Below are 20,540 nucleotides of genomic sequence, written 5' to 3'. Positions count from 1 at the left end.
AAGTTATTTGAGGTTTAAGTTGTTTATTCTGGAATAATATTCCTGATTTTTTATTATTCATAATTATGTTAAAAAGTTACAGTTTTAAAGTTTTAAAAATTATCATTCTGCTAACTTTATGGACTATTTTGGTATTTACTAAAATTGTTTAGACTATTTTGGAGTTTAGCTAATATTTCAGCTACATGCTAGCTGTTTTGGCTAATTTTTTTTTAGTTTTTTTAGGCTGTTTTGTAATTTAGGCTATTATTTACATACTAGCTGCTTTGGCTAATTTAGGCTTTTAAAAGTTTTTTTTTGCCTGTTTTGGAGTTTAGCTTTTTTTCAGCTACATGCTATCTATTTTGGCTAACCTAAGTTTTTTGTTTGTTTTTTTGTTTGTTCTTCGGTTAATTTGGGATTTAGCTAATATTTAGCTGTCTATAAGCTTCAGCGTTTTCAGCAATCAGTTTGAGCGTTTTTAAATTCAGCAACTTCAGCTATTAGCACTAGCATCTTCAGCGCCTAAATTCAATATCTAGTTCAAAATTTTGTAACGAAGTTACGGTTTTCAAGCTTTAAAAATGTAGTTTTAGAGTCTTCAATAAATGTTTATCCTGTTCTGCCCGCGACCTAAGGTGTGTTTTGGATTTTGGCCCCTTGTGTGATTGAGTTTGACCCCCCTGGTATAGCAGAGCATGAAGTTTTTTGGACCTTTTTATTCTTTAATAACTTTTAATGGTTTTTATTCCTGATTGCTTTGGCTGACATAATATACATTTTTTTAAAACGTGTGCTCAATCATTTGACTGAAGAGGCGGTTAAAGGGTTAACATTTTTACACAATTGTGCGTGTGAAATCAGTTTCATTTTCCATTGCCTGGGCTCTCCACTCATTTTCTATCCCCAGTTTATCCTGTGCAAGGTCACTGGGGCTGCTGGAGCCTATCCCAGCTCCTACGGATTGAAGGGGGAACCCCCCGGACAGTGTGTGAGTCCAGCCTTGGCCCTGCAGTGGACCTGAGAGCCGTCCAGGATGTGCCTCACCTCCAGACTGCTGTTGCTATGATGGACCACACAAACGCACAGTCAGTCCTGAGGGAATATTTACAGCAATCACTGAAGAAGATTTTGGATGTGGAATTGGCCAGATAAACACATGCATGAAAACAACATGCAAACTCTGCACACAGAGAAGACAGCTGGGATTTGAACCGGGTCTTCCTGCTGTCAGATGTCGGTGCTGGACCTGTGTGGTCTTCTGCATCTGAGTGCAGAAGCAGCTGGCTCTGCTCTTCCTGAACTTTAAATGAAATGATGTCTTACATTATGCTCCCTGACAGGAGGCTGGGGACACAATGCTGAGGGACACGTGCTGGCCTGTAATCATAAATGTGTGTATCTGTCAGGATTCTGAGCTTAGGTTCTGTCGTGTTCTGGTCTCACCATGTTCAGGTTAATCATCTACAGCTGTTTTCATTTAGTTAATCAACCTCAGGGCATTTAAGTGTCTGGTGTTCAGGTCATCTCCTCTGTTCAGCTGTCACTCTTCACCTAGCCCAGGGCCGAGGCTGTATGTAATGTCATCAAACAAAAGTGACGTCCAAAATGAGACACTATTTTTCATAACTCTCCGTTTGGAGGGCTGAATGAAGGGAAGAATTCTGATTGGACCCAGGTTCAGTGGATTGTAGTTGGTAAATCATGAATACTCCTATTGCGCTCAACTGCCTTGCTTTAAGGTCCAAAGGGCTTTACAGTCACATTCACACACTGAAGGCTCCACTGCTGAACACCGGCACCATCCTGTAACCAGCAGGAGCAATGTGGGTTCAGGGTTTAGCTCAAGGACACTTGGAACCAGCGATCAGAGGTCAACCTCTCTACCTCTGCACCAAGCCACCCAGTGAAAAAGAGGAGTATTTGGGTTTGAACCATAAAGGGCACCTTCGACGGTTGAATAAACGCAGGAGAAGAAATGGAGATCTGTTGTGGTTACATTCTCCAGATATGCTGCTGTGTGGATCCCAGAAATGAATTCCTTTTTCCCTCTGTTATTCCTTTACTTCCCTTCTTCAAGCACAAAGGTCTTTGGCATCTTAATGCATGCTGGCTGAATGGTGACGGCCTTAAAGACCGGTGGTGGCTAAGATTGAGGCGTGCAAAGGGTGACTAACCGAGGGGGGCTACAGGGGTCCACTGAAAGGCAACAAGCAGCGGCGTGAATGGGAAGGGAAGGGGGGTGAGCAGCACAGGCAGATTGGGGGTGCTGGAGCGATGGTGGGGGCCTCTATTGGTTCAATGCAACGGACGGAGCAGCTGTGAAAAGAGGTCTCCCCTTTTTCCCACGCCCAGTCCGAGCAGAGACCTGCTTTAGTCTGCCAGGGTCAAGTCACATCTCCAATACATGCTCGGAGCCCGTCGTCTCCCACAATGCATATGCACATTCATGTGGTTTATGTATGCACACGCACACACGAGCGACAGCTTTCAGAGAGATGCAGGCGGGGGCCGCGGTCAGACGTCTGCAGTCTGTTTGGGGTTTTGCTTCCTAAAAATCATCAGTTTACTTACTTACATAAACACACAGCAGTTCCACAGATTTAAGATTAAAATAGACTTTTATAAATGTCCTAAAAGCATTTTTTGTTTGCACTATACCCCCCCCCCTCCCCTCCAGAGTCCCCACAGTAAAAGCTAATTCTGTCTAAAGTGTCATTAACATATAATCATATTCCATGGAGGGGGGCTGTGTAGAACACTCTGAAAGCCCCCAGTCCAGCCCTGCACCCCCACCACTATTACCCCCCCACCGCCAGATGCCCTCCTGCATTGTGTGTGGGTGCTGAGGGCAGATAGACAGCGGGCCCCTCCCTCTGCACGTCTCTCTGCTCCATTAGGACACAGACGTTTGTCTGCCTGAAGGACCGAGGTCAGTCGGGACCAGGAGGAGCCACGGCGGCTCCCCAAGTTCAAGAAGAAGTTCAGAGTGGCAGAAGAAGGACGACGTGTACGGGGTCAAATCAGGACCAGCTTAAAGTCTACGAAAAACAAGACTGAAAATATCACAAATAGGAATTGTAAATTTAAAAAGTAGATATGAAAGCAGTCTCAAACTCAAAAATACATATTGGAAACTTGAAGGAATTACTGAAAATGTGAAAAAATAATATTGAAAATAAAAAAAAGAAAATGTAAATTTGAAAGCTTTGACAGAAAGTGAAGGAAACCAGTGTAGTTGTTTTCTACTGTACCTCAGTGTAAACATTTGTGTGTGTTCACAAAATCCTGAAATCTTCACAATAAATGTGGATGTGAGGAGACGTCCAGAACAGAGCCTTCATCATTTGTTTTATTGCTGTAATGATTGTGCCATCATCAGACTCCTCAGGTCTGGATGACTTTCATCAGTCCCAGCAGCAGCAAACAGACTGCAGGCTCCTGGTTTATCTACTGAACATTTGTTAGGACGCTTCATCTGGAATTCATCATTTCTGTTTGGACTCTTCCTGTCTTTTCCCCCTAACCTGTAACCACATTTTCATGGAAAGGTGAATCATTGTGAGACAATTGTGACGGCTGATCAGTGGACTGAAGAGAGTATGGTGACAGGAGAAGGGAGTGGGATAAAAGTCATGAGATGCTCTGCTGTTCTCAGTCTCAGTGCAGGCAGGTTTGTAGTGAGAGCATTAACACAGAAACATGCTACAGTAAGTACTCCACATGAGCAGACATTACTCATCTCTTTGAGGAAAAAGAGAATGGAGAGTACACGACTTTCCTTTCTAGACAGGGATGCACAAACTGAACGATCTCATTGGCCTGAAATACCAAAGAACTTTGAGATTCACACGTTTCATCTGGTTTTACTATACGATCCACTTTTCTGCTACTTTCTTGCTGGTAATGATTATAGATCATTTTTATTCCCATCAAAATCTTTTCTTATTTGACTAATTCTAAAACGGCATCAAATTCTAACACATTTGTAAAAGGTAAAAAACAATAATTTTAAAGTTCCACTCCAGACATGAACTTTTCTATTATAAAATCATTCCTAGTGCTCTTTTCATTCTGATGATGCTGATGAACAAATTACTTTAAACTTTTTGTATTAGTGTTTGACGGTCTTAAATAAACTGTAAGTGGTGGAACTTCTCTGACAGCAGGGCTCTAAATGAACTTTAATGGTTACTAACCAAAAGTTGGCTAACACCGACCGGTAAATGGATGTTACCACCCACTCCGGTAACATTCAAGTCTACCAATCAAATCTGGACTCTACCAGCCAAACGATTTCATGGTAAAATAATTTATATATTTCCTAACGAAACAATGTATTTATTTAGTTTCAGGTGAGGATTATTGTCTCGCAAAAACAAAGGACTAATAATAATTGAAGATGTAGTCTTATGTCAGAACATTACAGAAATGTAGACCTACACTGTGTCCAAATTCCTTCTCCACTCACTATATGGTGCGTTCCTCTTTTTGTGTTGCGGTCTGAATCTACCATTCAAAATCGAGTGCACGAGAAATTTCCCAGAAGTCTCTGTGAAAAACTTGCGCGCATCGATACTCACTAGATTAGCGAATATAGACCACAATGCATTACAGGTGAACAATTCTTGAGAAAAAAAACCTGTTTAAATGTAATTTTTATAGACCATCCACATTTTCATCATCTGAACACAGTGGAGTTTCAAGAATGTCATGCATAGAAAAGACATGTTTATTGAAAATGTTTAGCCTTTTTGTGTGTTCCTACAGATCACTTTTGTTGTTCTGTCGTTTCAAAGAGTAACAAGGACATGGAGCAAAAAGTGAGTGTTTGCGTCGACTGAGATCAGTCTGTGCAAATGTTAGAAATTACCAGTGCACCCGAATGCAGCAACAGACCCTTTTCACCGTGACGTCAGACAAAATGGTGACAGGGCTGAAAATGTGAACAATGACTAACAGTGTTCAGGTTTAGAACTTCAAAGTTGACAGCTGATCGCTGTTCAACACAATTTCACATAATCAAAGGTAACCTTATCGATTTCAACAGAAACTTGTAGAATATTTACTTTATAAATGTCCTGCTGAACTTTATTTTTTTATTTCCTGTCTTAATTCGTTCGTAAATCTAAATACAAATTTGAAAAATCCTTCAATATTTGAGGTTCTATTGAAGATATCAACCTTTCATTAGAGCAGATTTTATTATATCAGGTTCTATTTTGGTTGATGACACATGTTTTAAGTGCGATCAGCACAAAAACTGATGGAAATTCATGTAATAGGAGCAGCTAAGATCCAGATTGCTGCATGTTGACTGCTTGTTTTAACTGCACCCAAGGCTACGTTTAGTTGTTGTAATAAGAGGTATTTGTTGTTTTTAGGGTATTTTGAGGGGTAATTATAAAAATAGGAATGTTTACCACCCAAATATTTTAAGTGTTGCAATGATGGTGTTCATGGATGAAAAGTTACAGTAAGTCAAAGACTTTTGTTCATCATTGACTATGTTAAACAAATGCAAACCTACTCATGAACTCTGTGAGTGAAGATGTGAAGACTGTCACTTTCAAATTGATGCATTTCTCAGTGAAATGTGGCCCGGAGCTCCGCCTCCACTTCCAAAGCATGCATCCAGCCAAAGCTTGTTTGCATTGATTTATCTGGTTTGAAATATAATATTGACTAAGTAAACCGGCAACCTTCATTGAGCTGTGGCAGAGCAAAGCAGGTTGTAGAGGTGGTCGAAACTACAGCAGAGGATACAGCCACGGGCTGTGACGTTTCCTCTGATCTCTCTTCTCTTGCCTGGTTTGGGGGCAGGAGGGGGCAGGCGGATCCAGAACTTGGCCGATGTCACAGAATGCTCATGTAACCCTGGAGGGAAATAAGAAAATCCCTTCTTAGGTGTGTCCACCTCCGTGGTCCAGCTGGATCTCCTCCCCTGTTCCCGCCTCATCCATTTCTCCCTCCACTTTGTTGTCCACAGGAAGTTCCTCACACATGAACTGAGCAGGGCTCTGGGCCTTTTCACGGTCTGCTGCAGCGGTCAGAGGATTGAGAGGGTTCTCTCTTTGTGTCATTTCAATCTGACAGAAGCTGAGAGGACATTGAGCAAAACAGGCTGGTTTCAGCCTCCCTACACCTTCCACTGATGAGGGGCATTAGATCAGAGGTGTAAAAACGAAGACATGAGAGGCAACGAGAACTGAGGAAATCTATTTAAAACTAGAAAAAATGCATTTCCTGTGATAATGCTAGTGTGAATGCTCTTTACTGAAAATAGTTGCTGAAGATGCTGAAGCTTTGCCTGAAAATGGTGACACAATTTACTTTAACTGCTGAAGGGATTTGCTGAAAATGTGAAAGCTTTTTGCAACATGTTACATTTGCTAAAAGGCTGGAAGATTTCATTGAAGAACTATGAAAGAATGCTGAAGTTGTACAAAATTTCTACAAAATTCATTTAAAAATCCCCAATACATGCCAATTTTGTAAAAATATTTAGTGTTGCTTAAATATAAGTTAAACTCCAAAGTAGCCTCAAAAACCTTAGAAGCCAAATTAGCTAGACAAGCTAGCTCGTTGCTTAAATACCAGCTAAACTCCAAAATAGCCTAAAATTCCTCAGTAAACTAAATTAGTCAAAAACATTAACATGTTGCTGAAATATTAATTAAGCTCTAAAATACCATTTAAAAAAACCTCATCCAAGTTACCCAAGTGAGCTAACATATTACTAGTATAACAGCTCAATGCCCTTTTTTAAATTTACTATAAAAGATTAAAACATAGCCCATGAATATATTTAAAGACTTGTTGCTAATCTACTTAAAAATTGAAAATTTTAGGACTTTCTTCTACATTTCCTATAGGGCACATTTTGCTAAATATTTCAAAAACTAGTTTTTGAATGTCAAAAGTACAAGCAGTAGCTGAACGTTTTGATACCAAGATTATTGAAATCACTGAAAGTCTTGAGTGTTTACTTGCCAAAAAACACAGAAAGAAGCAGGAGAATGACTGTAGTGTGAATGCTCTGAAACATTCACACAAACATGTTTGAATCAACACTCATCACAAAACCACAAACCAGACAGAGTCAAGGCCCTGAAGGAGGACCAGGTCTGCCTGCTAACACCCGTTCAGATTGGACATCATTAGCGTAGCGTGTCGTATCTCACCTGCAACCCCTGACAGAACCTCACTGCTCTCTCCAAACAGCAGCAACACGGACGACTGCAAAACACAGAAGGTCATTTTTAGAGTGAGTCCATCTGTGAGGAAACAGTGATATGTCCCTCGTTTCAATTTAAGTGTATTTATTACAGACTAAATACCTAAACCTTCTGTCAAATACTTTGTGTTTTATTTTTGAAGGTTGAAGTGATAGACATATTTTAAATCAGCATTTTCAAGAAAAATGGGGAAAAATGTAGATTAATAAATTAAAAACTACAGAGTCAAAAGAACTTTAAAGGGATTTACTTCACCGACATTCAGGAAACCCTTTGACTATAGGAGGCATTTTCAAACAAGCCCTTCAATCATTACCAACAATATAATACGACGGTTTAAAAGTGTTTTTGTTTGTTTTTAGAGTATGAATGTAGATATTTTTACACATTTTCTGTAGTTGCTCACAGTTCATGACTATGTTATGAGGAATGACTGTTCAAATGATTACATATTGTATTACTTATTTTACTTTATTCTTAAACTCTAGGTATAAATCCTATTTTGATTGTTTTAGAAAAAGACTGAACGATGAACTGGCTGGAGAGCATTTGAAATGTCGTACTTGTGACAGCGACAACAATAAATCTAATCTAATCTATTATTCCAAAACAAAACCAGTCTCATTCACACACAATTGTTTTCCTTTTGGTCCTGTACGGGTTAGAGCAGGTGTGGGCAAACCTTTAGACCCGTGGGCCAAAAAGGGTTCTAAGACGTGACAGAGGAGCCGGATCAGATGCGTGAGGGGTTTTGGTAAACGACCTCATATAAGGAAGAAAGAGCATGGAATCTGGACAAAAACGTCTTTACAACCTGTGTTTGTTCCTATTTTAGTGCCAACTGCATGTCTATCAGGGAAAAAGTTGAAAAATCGTGTTTGCTGTGTTTAATGATTGGACAATGTCTGACTCAAAAACACACGTGAGTGTGAGAAAAACTACTAATCTTTCAACACAACGTGAATCCAAAACAACTTTCTGCACCTAAACACAAATCAGTTTATTTTTGCTGCACCATCTAAAAGGAAACAACAAAACTACAGGCAACTATAAAACATTAACATGGATTATCAATATAATTACTTCCAGCAGAGCAGGGCAGATGAAATAGTTTAACGGGTGTAGTTTGGTAGTTTGCCCTCCTCTGGGTTAGAGGCTGTTGATAAGCTTCCAAACCCAGACGTCACAGTTGAAATAAAAAGGTTTATATGATCTACTTCAAATCAAGGTTAAACTAGAAAAGTTGAATGACCTGCAATAATGCTAGTGCGAATGCTTTTCACTGAAGAAATTTACTTTAATTACTACATAATGTCCTGAACATGCTGAACATTTTGATACCAATATTGCATAAGTTTTTAAAGGATTTGAAGAGTGTCCATTCATTTTCAATGAGGCCAGTGAATTTGCAGAAATTGCATAAAATCCTAAAAACTGTAAAAAATACGAAAAGTACAAGCATGCATCTCCTGAATGTTTTGATATCAATATTCCAAATGTTTTGAAGAGCACAAACTATTTGAAGAATTTCTCATTTATACGGGTTTTAAAAAAAATTGTGTAAATTGTGTAAAATTAAAAAAACTGCTAAATATATGAATACCAAAAGCAGGAATGCTCTGAACGTTTTAAAAACAAGATTTACAAAATAGCTCATAGTGTGAGTTTATACGTGACAAAAAACGTACAGAAAGGAGCAGAAGAATCATTATTTCACACATTAAAGAAATAATGATAATACATGCAACAGATTAAAAAATAGTAAAAATGTGATATAAAGGGTTCCTTTTTCAGAAATATGAACAATGCAGATTTGTGATGAGTCCTAAATTGTAAAGGAGAATCTCTTTTTGTGGCCCACAGTTTCCTGCTATGCTTATTGTGACCAATGGATGCATGATGTGATAATCAGGTACACGCAGTGCAATCGCAGAGTCAACAGACAAACACTCAAATGGAAGTGCACGAACAAAAACACACAGAGGCATGTGTGAGAACACTGGTGCAACACTAGCTAAGGCTGGAGCTAGCTGCAGGACAGTGAGCCTGAATCAGGAGCTCTGCAGGGTTTAGAGGTGTGGGAAGGGTTCTTTGTCCAAACATTCTTCTCAATATGCAATCCACCCCCCATCTGTTTGATGAAATCAGTTAAAAATCCCAAACAGGAGGAGCTAGAGACTTGAACAAACCTGGTATCCTACATGAACATCCTCTACATTCACTACAGAACGACCCCAAAGCTGAGACGGAGGAATCGCTGGACAATGACCAACTTAATGCAGCCCAGCAGCAGATGCTTGTAAGCTAGACTCAGTCTAGACGGGGCTCCATCTGGTGCTGAAGGGGCCTCCTCCTGATGGCGGAGAGGGCCCCAGACAGACGTAGAATAATGTGGGAAAAGTGACGTCTCGCCTGCCTCGCATTTGAATCTCAAAGGCTTCCTCTATTTATTAGCCTTCAGCAATGCATTCATTTTCACTGCAACAGGGTGGAGGAGTCAGAACAGAACAATCGCACTTGACACATCCTGCTGGGTCAGAAATGCCCGGACTAACGTTGCACTAGCATATTAGAGAGGAAGCTGAAAGGCTGAAGGGACACCCAGCTAAAAGCGTTCAACTCTGCCTTAATTGTTTGTATTTTTTCTAAAGAAATTGGTGGAAAATATGTAGTTTTCTAATGACATCAAACTACAGAAATAAAGCAACATTTTGAAAAGCTGCAGTTAAGAATGTAAAGGTTCAGTAGCCACAGCTAAACCGGCTGCTATTCCAGTTAGTGATGGAACCAAAGCCGGACAGGGAGAAAAACAGCTCTAGGTTTGTGCAGTTTCACCATCACAGTCAGAGGCAGCGGCAGCAGCAGCACACAACTGGGTGTTTAAAATTCAACATTCTCCACCATGGAGGACAACCTGTCACTCAAACGGCTCCCCTTTGACTCAGACAGAGAGAGGGAGGAGATCTGGATGTGCAGTCCAAGCAGCGTTTCCAAACACCTGCTGACCTGATGTTCCTTTGCATACCTGGCTGGGAGCTGTTTGTGGCACAAGAACCTCTTTTAATTGCATAGGGGTATTTGTCAATCATTGTTAATAATGGCTGATCCCGGACGAGCCCCCACATGCTACGTCCCCAACAGGCACATCTGGCTCAGGTCAAGGGGAATAGATACAAAAGGAGGCAGTAACATAAGAACTGGACACCAATAAGAATAAAAGGAACAGTTTATTAGATAAACAGAACCCTGTGTCTGGAAAGAAAGAACCAAATGAAATAATTAGTGTGCTGGTTCCAACAAAAAGACAAACCAAAAGGAATTGGAACCTTGGGCAAGAATTAAATGAATCAGAGAGACCGCTGACCCGGACATGTCGACTGTCGGAGTCAGCAGCTCCCTAACCACAATCTACCAGAAAAAAATAAATAAACAAACCCTGTAAACTAAGACTACCACAGTCCAACCCCAAACTAAAATAAAACCCAGCAGTGTCAGACTGCGGAAGACAAAGAAGGTAAAAGAGAATCAAACAAACCAGCACCACACCAAACAAACCCAACCAGCTCCTCAATCTGCTCTGCCCCCTGCCAGCCTCGGCGTGACCTCCTCTGTCTTAAATAGCCAGCAGGTGCCACATTGGCCACACCTGCCAGGTGAGCAGAAGGACTGGATGGAAAAAAGGTCCAGCAGGACGCAACGGCAGCAAGTGCCGTTTGCCTTAAAATGCAGCAACAATTCAAGTCATATTTAGGATTTTTTTTCTTTGACATAAATGTCCCCCTTTACCACCTTCTAAAGCTTAGAGGTTAACCCTTTAACACCGGAGCTCTAGTGTTTCTGTTCTTTGATTTACTGTAACGTCTCAACCATTAACAGGATATTCCAGTAGAATCTGAAGGAGAAAAGCAGCAACTTTTGAACCTGTAAACGGTTCAAAAGTTACAGTATGTTACAGATTTTGTGTTTAAGCACCACATCTGAAAATTTTTCTTTTCAAAATAATATTTTCCTTTGAGCTGAGTGCAGTAATCTGAAAGCAAAGACCTCGAGACTGCATGATGATGGTACTGAATTATATCTTTCAAATATTTTAGGCCTTAATAACTCATGCAGGCAGGCTTTGGCACAAAGGGTTCCCAAACAGGCCCTCACCAAAGGAACGACTGCTGTGGACCACGTGACTCAAAGAGCCCTCCCATCGGGTACCTTCAACATCATCTTCCTCAGACCTGATCTGTCCTTCTGGTCCGAACCCAAGTCACTCTACTATGAAAAATACAACTCACGGACCGGATTTGAGGGCATTTGAAACGACCAACAATCCAAGTCTGTTCCATGAAGAATCAGCATCACTGCCGCGCGGCGCTCCTCCTCATCACCATCACTGGAGTCTGCCCCCGATTACAGGCTGCTGTCACTCCACGCATCCTCGTCTAGCGAACACGAGCATCCGCGGGCTGAGGAGGCGGTTCTGGCGGCGCGGACGCCGCTGCGGTCGGTCTCCCGGTCCTCCGTGCCCGCATCCTTCCCTCCATCCATCCATCAGTCCCCCCCGCTCCGGCATCCAGGCTGTCCGAGCTCCTCCGTGATGACAGCGGACTTAGTTTCTACATTCGGTTCTCTAGCTTTATGATATTACAGAAACTCATACAGCTAGATAACCAAAGAGAAAAACTAAGCCACGTTTCTTAAAGGGGCCGCCGCGGAGCTGCGTGTGTTGTGGTCACATGGAACCATTGCGTTCCGCCCGCGTGTGCGCGCGCGCCTTCCTCTCTCCCCCTGACTCTCACGTGCGTACTTGAATGCGCACAGGCACCAAACAGGTTAGAACTCATTGGCTTTGTTGTCATGTATGAGAAATATGATGAATATCCCGCATATATTCGCAGAGAAGTCACGCATCCAGAGAGCTCGTGCACGACTAAGATCTCTGATCATCAAGCATCAACTTCTTCTTCTGCAGCATGCTCCATCCGGGCTCAGGAGGATGACACCCCCAATCATCCACGGACACCCCCTGTTGTTAAAGCACGACTTCCCCTGCAAACATCTTCACATGAGCTCTAAATGATGGATCAACCAACCAGACCAGAGGATGGACACTCCAGCACAGCCCAGACCTCACAAACCAACTAGTTATCAATGCAAAGCTCAAACTAACCTGATCTCCACCCCCATACCACGGTTTTAGTGCAGCAGAATGGGGTCTGTTTGAAAAAGATTAACTACCAGAGGCCTTCAGCTGGACGACTGTAGACTGACAGAAAGAGAGGATGACTGCAGGCTGACAGAAAGAGACGATGACTGTAGACTGACAGGAAGAGAGGATGACTGTAGACTGACGGAAAAGGATGATAACTGCAACCTGACAGACGATGAAGATGACGGCAGCCTAACAGAAAGAGAGGATGACTGGAGGCTGACAGAAAAGGATGATGACTGCAGGCTGACAGAAAGAGACGAGGACTGCAGCCTGACAGATGATGAGGATGACTGCAGGCTGACAGAAAAGGATGATAACTGCAGCCTGACAGACGATGAAGATGACTGCAGCCTAACAGAAAGAGAGGATGACTGGAGGCTGACAGACGATGAGGATGACTGCAGCCTGAGAGAAAAGGATGATGACTGCAGCCTGACAGAAAGAGACGCTGACTGCAGCCTGAAAGACGATGAGGATGACTGCAGCCTTACAGAAAGAGAGGATGACTGCAGGCTGACAGACAATGAGGACGACTGCAGGCTGACAGAAAGAGAGAAAATGATGATGACTGCAGCCTGACAGAAAGACATGATGACTGCAGCCTGACAGAAAAGGATGATGACTGCAGCCTGAAAGACGATGAGGATGACTGCAACCTAACAGAAAGAGAGGATAACTGCAGGCTGACAGACAATGAGGATGACTGCAGGCTGACAGTAAGAGAGAAAAGGATGATGACTGCAGCCTGACAGAAAGAGATGATGACTGTAGACTGACAGATGATGAGGATGACTGCAGCCTGACAGAAAAGGATGATGACTGCAGCCTGACAGAAAGAGATAATGACTGCAGCCTGACAGATGATGAGGATGACTGCAGCCTGACAGAAAAGGATGATGACTGCAGCCTGACAGACGATGAGGATGACTGCAGCCTAACAGAAAGAGAGGATAACTGTGGGCTGACAGACGACGAGGATGACTGCAGCCTGACAGACGATGAAGATGACTACAGGCTGACAGAAAGAGAGGATGACTGCAGCCTTACAGACAATGAGGATGACTGTAGCCTGACAGACGATGAAGATGACTGCAACCTGAGAGACGATGAGGACGACAGCAGCCTGACAGAAAAGGATGATAACTGCAGCCTGACAGACGATGAAGATGACTGCAGCCTAACAGAAAGAGAGGATGACAGACGATGATGATGACTGCAGCCTGACAGAGGATGAGAATGACTGCATGCTAACAGAGAAGGATGAAGACTGCAGCCTGACAGAAAAGGATGATGACTGCAGCCTGACAGACGATGATGATGAGTGCAGCCTGACAGAGGATGTGGATGACTGCATGCTAACAGAGAAGGATGAAGACTGCAGGCTGACAGAAGCGGATGACTGCAGGCTTTGTCCCTTTCGGGGTCATGTGCCTGCCAAAACCTAACCTGGGCACTCATTGACGAAGGCAGGATACACCTTGGACAGGTCAGTAGTCTGTTGCAGCCATTGACACCCTCATCCACACCTAGAGACAATATAGATCATGTGTCAAATTCGAGGCCCAGGGGCCGGATCCGGCCCTCCAGGTAATTTAATTTTATCTTATTGTTATTAATGGCCCGATGTTATCTTGTGTTTATTTCTAACTTGGGTAGTTTTGAAAAAAATATATTTTATGGAGAGTAAAATATTGAAAGTTAATTAAGGTTTAAGTTGATTTATTCTGGAATAATATTCCTGACTTTATATTATTCATAATTATATTAAAAATTACGGTTTTAAAGTTTTAAAAATGGGCCTTCTGCTAGCTTTTTTGGCTATTTTGGCATTTACTAAGATTTTTTGGGCTAATTTGGCATTTAGCTAATATTTTAGCTGGCTATCAGCTTCAGCAATTTCAGCTATCAGTTTCAACGTTTTCAGCTATCAGCTTCAGTTTTTTAGCTATCAATTTCAGAATCTTGAGCAGCCAAATTCAGCTTAGAGCATTCACACTAGCATTATCACAGGTAATGCCATATATCTAGTTCATAATTATGTTAAAAGTTACTGTTTTAAAGTTTTATAAATGTAGTTTTAGTGTGTTGAATAAATGTTTTTCCTGTTCAGACCGAGACCTAAGGTGTGTTTTGGATTTTGGCCTCTGGTGTGATGGAGTTTGACCCCTCTGTTCTAGAGTCACCAGTGAAACATGTTTTTGGACTGTGGGAGGAAGCCGGAGTCCCTGGAGAAAACCCATATATTCATGCATAGGGAGAACATGCAAACTCCACACAGAAAGGTCCCCATTGGTGGTTCTGTTTCAGGTCCCAGCCGGACCTTGTTGCTGTGATTGTGCTAACCACGGCACATAAACACAATTATGTGTTCAGGATAAGTCGCCAGATAATCATCTGTGTTCGGATACATCTGTAAATGCACATTTTTAAACTAACCCAAGTGGAGTAATACTAATCCACACCAATCATTCCGGGTTGATGACTTCCTTTTAAATTTTAAATTTCTATTTCTTTTAATGGTTTATTTCAAGCAATCAAACAAGCATGCATGTGAATAGTTCTGTGATAGTGATGTGATTGTGGTGAATTATTTACCACGTTTTCTTTTCTCCAAAGATCTGAAATGATTGTCTGACATTTCTTTCAAATAGAATCTGAAAATGATCCTCCTCATTTCATGTCAGGTGTGTCTCCTTTCATGCTGCGCCGCGTGCTGGGACACGTGGCGCAGCAGCTTCCATTGTGAAGAGGCTCGTGTCAGCCAGCGCGAGCGTGTTCGTTAGGCAGAAATAAACCAACAACAAGGCCACATTTTGATATATGAAAAAATGAAGGAAGCGAAAGGGGTATGAAACATTAACGTGAAAGGGGTGGGAGGGGCTTATCTGGGCACAGACCTGTGCGCACTGACGGTACAAATGGATGAACTAGGAGGCAGTTTAAGGGAAAATCTGAGGGTCCACGCTGGTGAGGTCTGAGGTGATGGACCAACGTCCACACGTCCAAACCCCGGATCAGCTCCTCACATCTCCACCCGAAAATTACAGCAATATTTAGGTATTTAAACATAAAATATGTCAAAATGATGCGTAAAACCGACGCCAAGCCCGAGAGTGATGATGGATTCATGTTTCAAACACACCCGGCCTGACTGAACGGACACGCGCGCATTTAAACAGAAAACAAAAGTGGAATTTATGTCCGTTTGTTTGGTAAATCAACATTACAAATCACTGAATGTGATTATCTTTAGGTTCTGTTTGTGAATGTATTTAATTCAGTCTTGGTAGCTTCCTTTCTACAGTAATTGTGGAGTTGATGGGAAGTCTCCTGATGGCCTCTCCTCCTCCTCCTCATCCTCCTCCTCCTCATCATCATCACATCATCATCACTGCACGCAGATGGAGAAGCAGGTACAGAGCGCGCGCTCACATGGACGGACTCCCTCACTTTTCACCAGAGTTCAACTAAACATTCAGAAGGAAAAGTCTCCGTTGGCCTTAATAAACGATCGTTTTTCTGAACAGCTTTGACGAGCTACTCTGACGATTTCTGCAGCTCGAGAGGAGCAGAGGAAACATTTCCAGGTGAATCTGGAAGAAATCAGCTCCAAGCGACGTCAAACCTGAAGCTCCGAAAATGTTGCAGCTTGTTTGAGATTTTCAACAGGTTTTCACAGCATTGAATCAACAAAAAGGCCTCAATTCAGATGCTTGATTTGATGGGTTACTGTGTGGGAATATTTATGCTTGTACTTTGAAAATGTAGCTTCTTTTTAAAGAAGGTAAAGACGTCAGTTCTTGTTCTGATCAGCCTCACGGTGATCTTTGCTTTGGCACGTCATGAACTATTTCTATATCTGACACGAACGGGAGCTGCAGAGAATCATTTCTATTGTATTCTATTTTATTTTATTTTATTTATTTGTGAATTCTAAAAGAAGCTTTTCTCTGTCTCAAAACAAACAGGATTATGTTCACAAAAATCTCTTTAATTAACAGAAATATTCATTTCAATTTTTTGCGCAGCTAAACTATACAAATAAACATTTAAATATTTGCCAGATTATATTTATGAAAGGCTTCGATTAATCCAAAAGAATTCTTTGAACGTGTACAAATAGTGAGGTGGAGGAAGAGAGCATCTGTCCTTGGTGCTGAAACGAAGATCCCAGTGCAGATTGTGGAGAAGAAGCACACACGGAAATAAATGTAAATTCTTCTACTACATTTAATAGAGTGACACTTTTAAGAGACTGGCTTTTATTTATTTATTTTGTTTTATTTTGGGGGATAATAGGGAAACGTGGCGCCATTTAATGAAGAAGTCAATGATTTTCTTGATAATTTCAAATTAAAGAAACAGCCAACACTGCAAAAAGTGAAAAATTGGATTATTTAACAAAAGCTCTGTCATTTGTTACATTTAAAAAGATTAGTTTTTATTATATATTTTCTTAAGTTGAGTAAACCATCAACTCAAAGTTGTAATTTGATGAAAACTAATAATTTTAAATATAACAAATTACAAAACTTTTTGTCATCGATCCAATGTTTCTCTTTTTTTCTGTTGGAAGCAGCTCTCCAGAACAACTTCTTTGTATTTATTTATTTACTTTAGATATGAATAATCCAGAGGTTCAGGTTGATCTAAAGGGCAGCCCAGTCTCAGTAAAATGCGTACATATGCCACGATTTGGGAAATACCGTGTATAATAAGAGAAATCCGGCGTTACTGTAAATGAAGTGAAAACAGAGAAAAGGTTGATTCGGTTTCTGCTCTGCAAATTAAAAGATTATTACATATTTTCCAGAGGAATTGAGTCTTAGAATATAAAGCTAAATTATTTCACTATTAATTTGTTATGTTATACCAAAAAAGAAATTTGGTGAAGTGTCTCTTTCTTTATAAAACCAAAAGCTAAAGAATTTCAGCTCCATTTTTCAGTCGTTTTCTGTTTCATTGAAATGAATCCACAGAATGTTTTCCTACAAGCGAAAAAACAAGACAAACATCCTGAAAGCCTGAAGATCAGCGTGAAAGAAGAGAAAGTCAACATCAAGTTCAACAGCGCTGCTGCTCATTTCCATCACAAAGCTGTCTGCGGCGCTGCTCTCCTGAACAACAGGCCCCTCCACCTCCCGGCCGGACGAACACTTTCCCAGGCTCTGCTAACAATCACGCAACTGTTTGCTTTGTAAACGCACGCAGGCCGCCTCATCAATGGAGGCTTCGCCAATGCGGGACACGCACAACCAGCCCTGGAGCTGCTGTCTGTCTGTCTGTCATCAGTTTCACGAAGTAGTTCTGGTTTCTCGTAAAGTTCAGTCATACTTACAGCTCATGGATCCACTTCAGGTCCCTTCAGAATCTGGACTCAGCAGTTCCGATAGTCCGGATGACATCATGACTCGATCCGATCCAAGCAGAAACCTTTCTGGGCCCTTCCTTCACGCAGCTCCCGCAGGAGCCCTCCATCCGTCCGTCCGCGCGGGCGGGAGCTGCCCTCGCTCTCTTTTAACTTGTTTTTACAAAGGCGACATCACGCACGCGCTCAGACTCCCGGCTGTTGGTCTGCGTAACTCCAGCAAACTCCATCCTTCTGAGGTTCTGCTCTTCTCCACGGGCTGCCAGCATTTGATGGACGTGGGGGTGCGCGTCCCGCGTGCTGGTGGGGGGCGGAGCTGGGGCTCTAGAGGGGGAAAACACCAGAGATCCACGAGCCGGTCAGTCCTCACGTGATCCCAGCCTCAGAGGGAGCCGCGCAGCTCCAGACTCCAGAGGTCCTGATGCTGCGCGGAGCATCTCCTCCTCCTCCTCCTCCTTGGTGCACCTGTGACCACATCCTGACGAAAATACGGAGCCAAACCAGGAGCTGCGCGGTCACTCTACGCGTGATGCACGGGACCCCCATACCAGGATGAAAGCGGCGCGTGTGACGCAGCCCCGCAACATCCCAAGAAGAAGAAGAAGAAGCATCACCTTCTGCTGCTCCATGACGTCACCCCCTTCCTCGCCGGGTCATGATGAACGTCTGTGCGGGTCTGAGAGCTCCGAGCGCGAGCCGAGTCCCCGCAAGAGCCGGCGCCGCATGGAGCAGGAGATCCTGGAGATTGCGTGAATGTTTGCGCGCTGACGTCAAGCAGCGGGTGAAATAATCCGCGCGCTGTCCAATGCGCGCGCTTGCTGGATCCAGAGTCCTGTTGGACAGAAACCGTCTTAGAGCTGCGCGCGCAGCTCCACTTTTACGAGTTCAGTGAGAAAATAACATTTTTTATTTTTTAGGAAAACATTGATGCATATTTATGTCAGGAAATCCTTTCAGAAAGTCGTGAAATGGAATCATTTGTGGTTTTAACAAGAAAAAAACAAACAGAGGTGGAAAAAGTGTCATAAATCATGAAAGATGTTTGTGTACAAAAACATTCGTTTTTCTAGAACTACAGACCAGGCGGATTTGATTGGACACATTTATTTCTATGAATTTCACAGTCAGGCGCCACCTAACGGCGCAGCCGCGAAACTGCAGCCTCGCCGAGGCCTCCAGGCTCAGGCCTGAATGCGCAGCCCGCTGCAGAGTGATGCCGCGCAGCCTCAGCAGCCGCAGCAGCTGTCAGGTAGAGCAACCTGCAGCTCTGCAGCTGAGGCGCGGCCTGCTGCACGCAGATGCTCGAGCATCAGCGTCTGCTCATGACAACTGCAGGCATAACGGAAAACGTCCAATCTTTTAGAGGGATTGAGGATTCCCGAGGTCTTTTTAGAGTCTAAACACTTAAGTAAAACATGGTTGGAAGCCTCTGGTTGGAGGAACTACGTTCTGCTGTAAATTTAACTGAATTAAAATAAAAGAAATTGAAAAATGAAAGTGACTGGTGTCTGTAAGGCCTGAAAAGGCCACAGAGCTCTGAGATAAAACACTTAAGCAGCTCATTTAATCCACAAGAGAACATAAAACTTATCGAAATTCTGGATTATAATAAATGAAAATGATTTTACCAATGACTGCAGAACAGTGTATTTATTTCTATTGATAGATTTGACATCATAGCATTTACTCTAGTAAAGGGTACATTAATTAATCAAATTCACATCAATTGAGGAGTGGCTGTTGTTTTAGAGGTGGAGGGTCTCAGAGATTGAATAATTTTATTTAAAAAAATATGTCAAAGTAAGTCATAACATGTCGCCCAAACACTTTTTTCTCAGAAAACAACAGATACAATAAAAGTAAAAAACATAATTTACTGAAAGAAAAATGTAAAAATCCAAAAGAGTGAGAAGTTTATGGTGAGAGAAAAAAAACTTGAGTTTAAAATAAAACAAGGAAGGTGTTGGTCAGCATTTGCAGAATGTTTGTTGTTTGTGTAAATACAATATTCAGCTAATTTAATTCATAAAAAGAATGTGGGTCGCATCTTTCTAATGAGGAAATGTTTTTACAGCAAGTCTGTGCTCTTCATCAAAGTGTTTATGTGGATTACACTTAAAAACCACTGAACCAAGTGTTTTACTGCACTAGCAAACATGCCAAAACCTGCAGTCTGTTTGAATCCAGTCCCTTTGTGGTAATTACTGTAATTGTGTGATTGTTTCGTCAGCATTCACACTATAGTGATTCTCCTGCTCCTTTCCATATGTCAGCAAGTAAAAACTCAATCACACTTCCAGTGATTTCAGTAATCTTGGTATCAAAACATTCATCTCGTTCAGGACATTACTGCTTGTATTTTTGGTATTCAGAAACTGTATAGTTTTTGAAATATTGAGCAAAATATTTCCCATAGGAAATTGAAGAGAAAGTCTTCAATTTAAAAATTTGAAATAAATTAGCAACAAGCCTTTAAATATATTCCTGGGTTATGTTTTGATATTTTATAGTCATTTTAAAAAAATTGGAGTTTAGATTCGATTTTAGCAACATGCTAACATTTTTGGCTAATGGATTCTTTATGTTAATTTAGAGTTTAGCTTTTATTTGAGCAGCATGCCAACATTTTTGACCAATTTAGTTTACTAAGGAATTTTAGGCTATTTTGGAGTTTAGCTAGAATTTAAGCAACAAACTAGCTTTTTTTGGCTAATTTGGAATCTATTAAGATTTTGGGGATAGTTTGAAGTCC

General features: G+C 41.8%; 1 long non-coding RNA gene across 2 annotated transcripts in view; it reads right to left on the bottom strand.

Annotated features, from left to right (window-relative positions):
* Positions 1–18,530, bottom strand: part of LOC112136907 — a 47,331-nt gene extending 28,801 nt beyond the window's left edge. Inside the window, exons 1-3 of one of the 2 annotated variants that reach the window (XR_002917447.2) lie at positions 18,403–18,524; positions 17,759–18,112; positions 7,164–7,218 (exon numbers count right to left, since the gene is read on the bottom strand). This is a non-coding gene — a long non-coding RNA (uncharacterized LOC112136907). Of the gene's footprint in view, positions 1–7,163; positions 7,219–17,758 lie in introns of both variants that reach the window. The other variant, XR_002917446.2, reaches the window with a different exon arrangement.
* Positions 18,531–20,540: the final 2,010 nt, after the last annotated feature.

The sequence above is a fragment of the Oryzias melastigma genome, linkage group LG4, assembly GCF_002922805.2.
Source record: "Oryzias melastigma strain HK-1 linkage group LG4, ASM292280v2, whole genome shotgun sequence".
Lineage (NCBI taxonomy): Eukaryota > Metazoa > Chordata > Actinopteri > Beloniformes > Adrianichthyidae > Oryzias > Oryzias melastigma.
The sequence above is the reverse complement of the archived record's forward strand: the minus strand, read 5'-3'. Positions and strand labels throughout refer to the sequence as shown.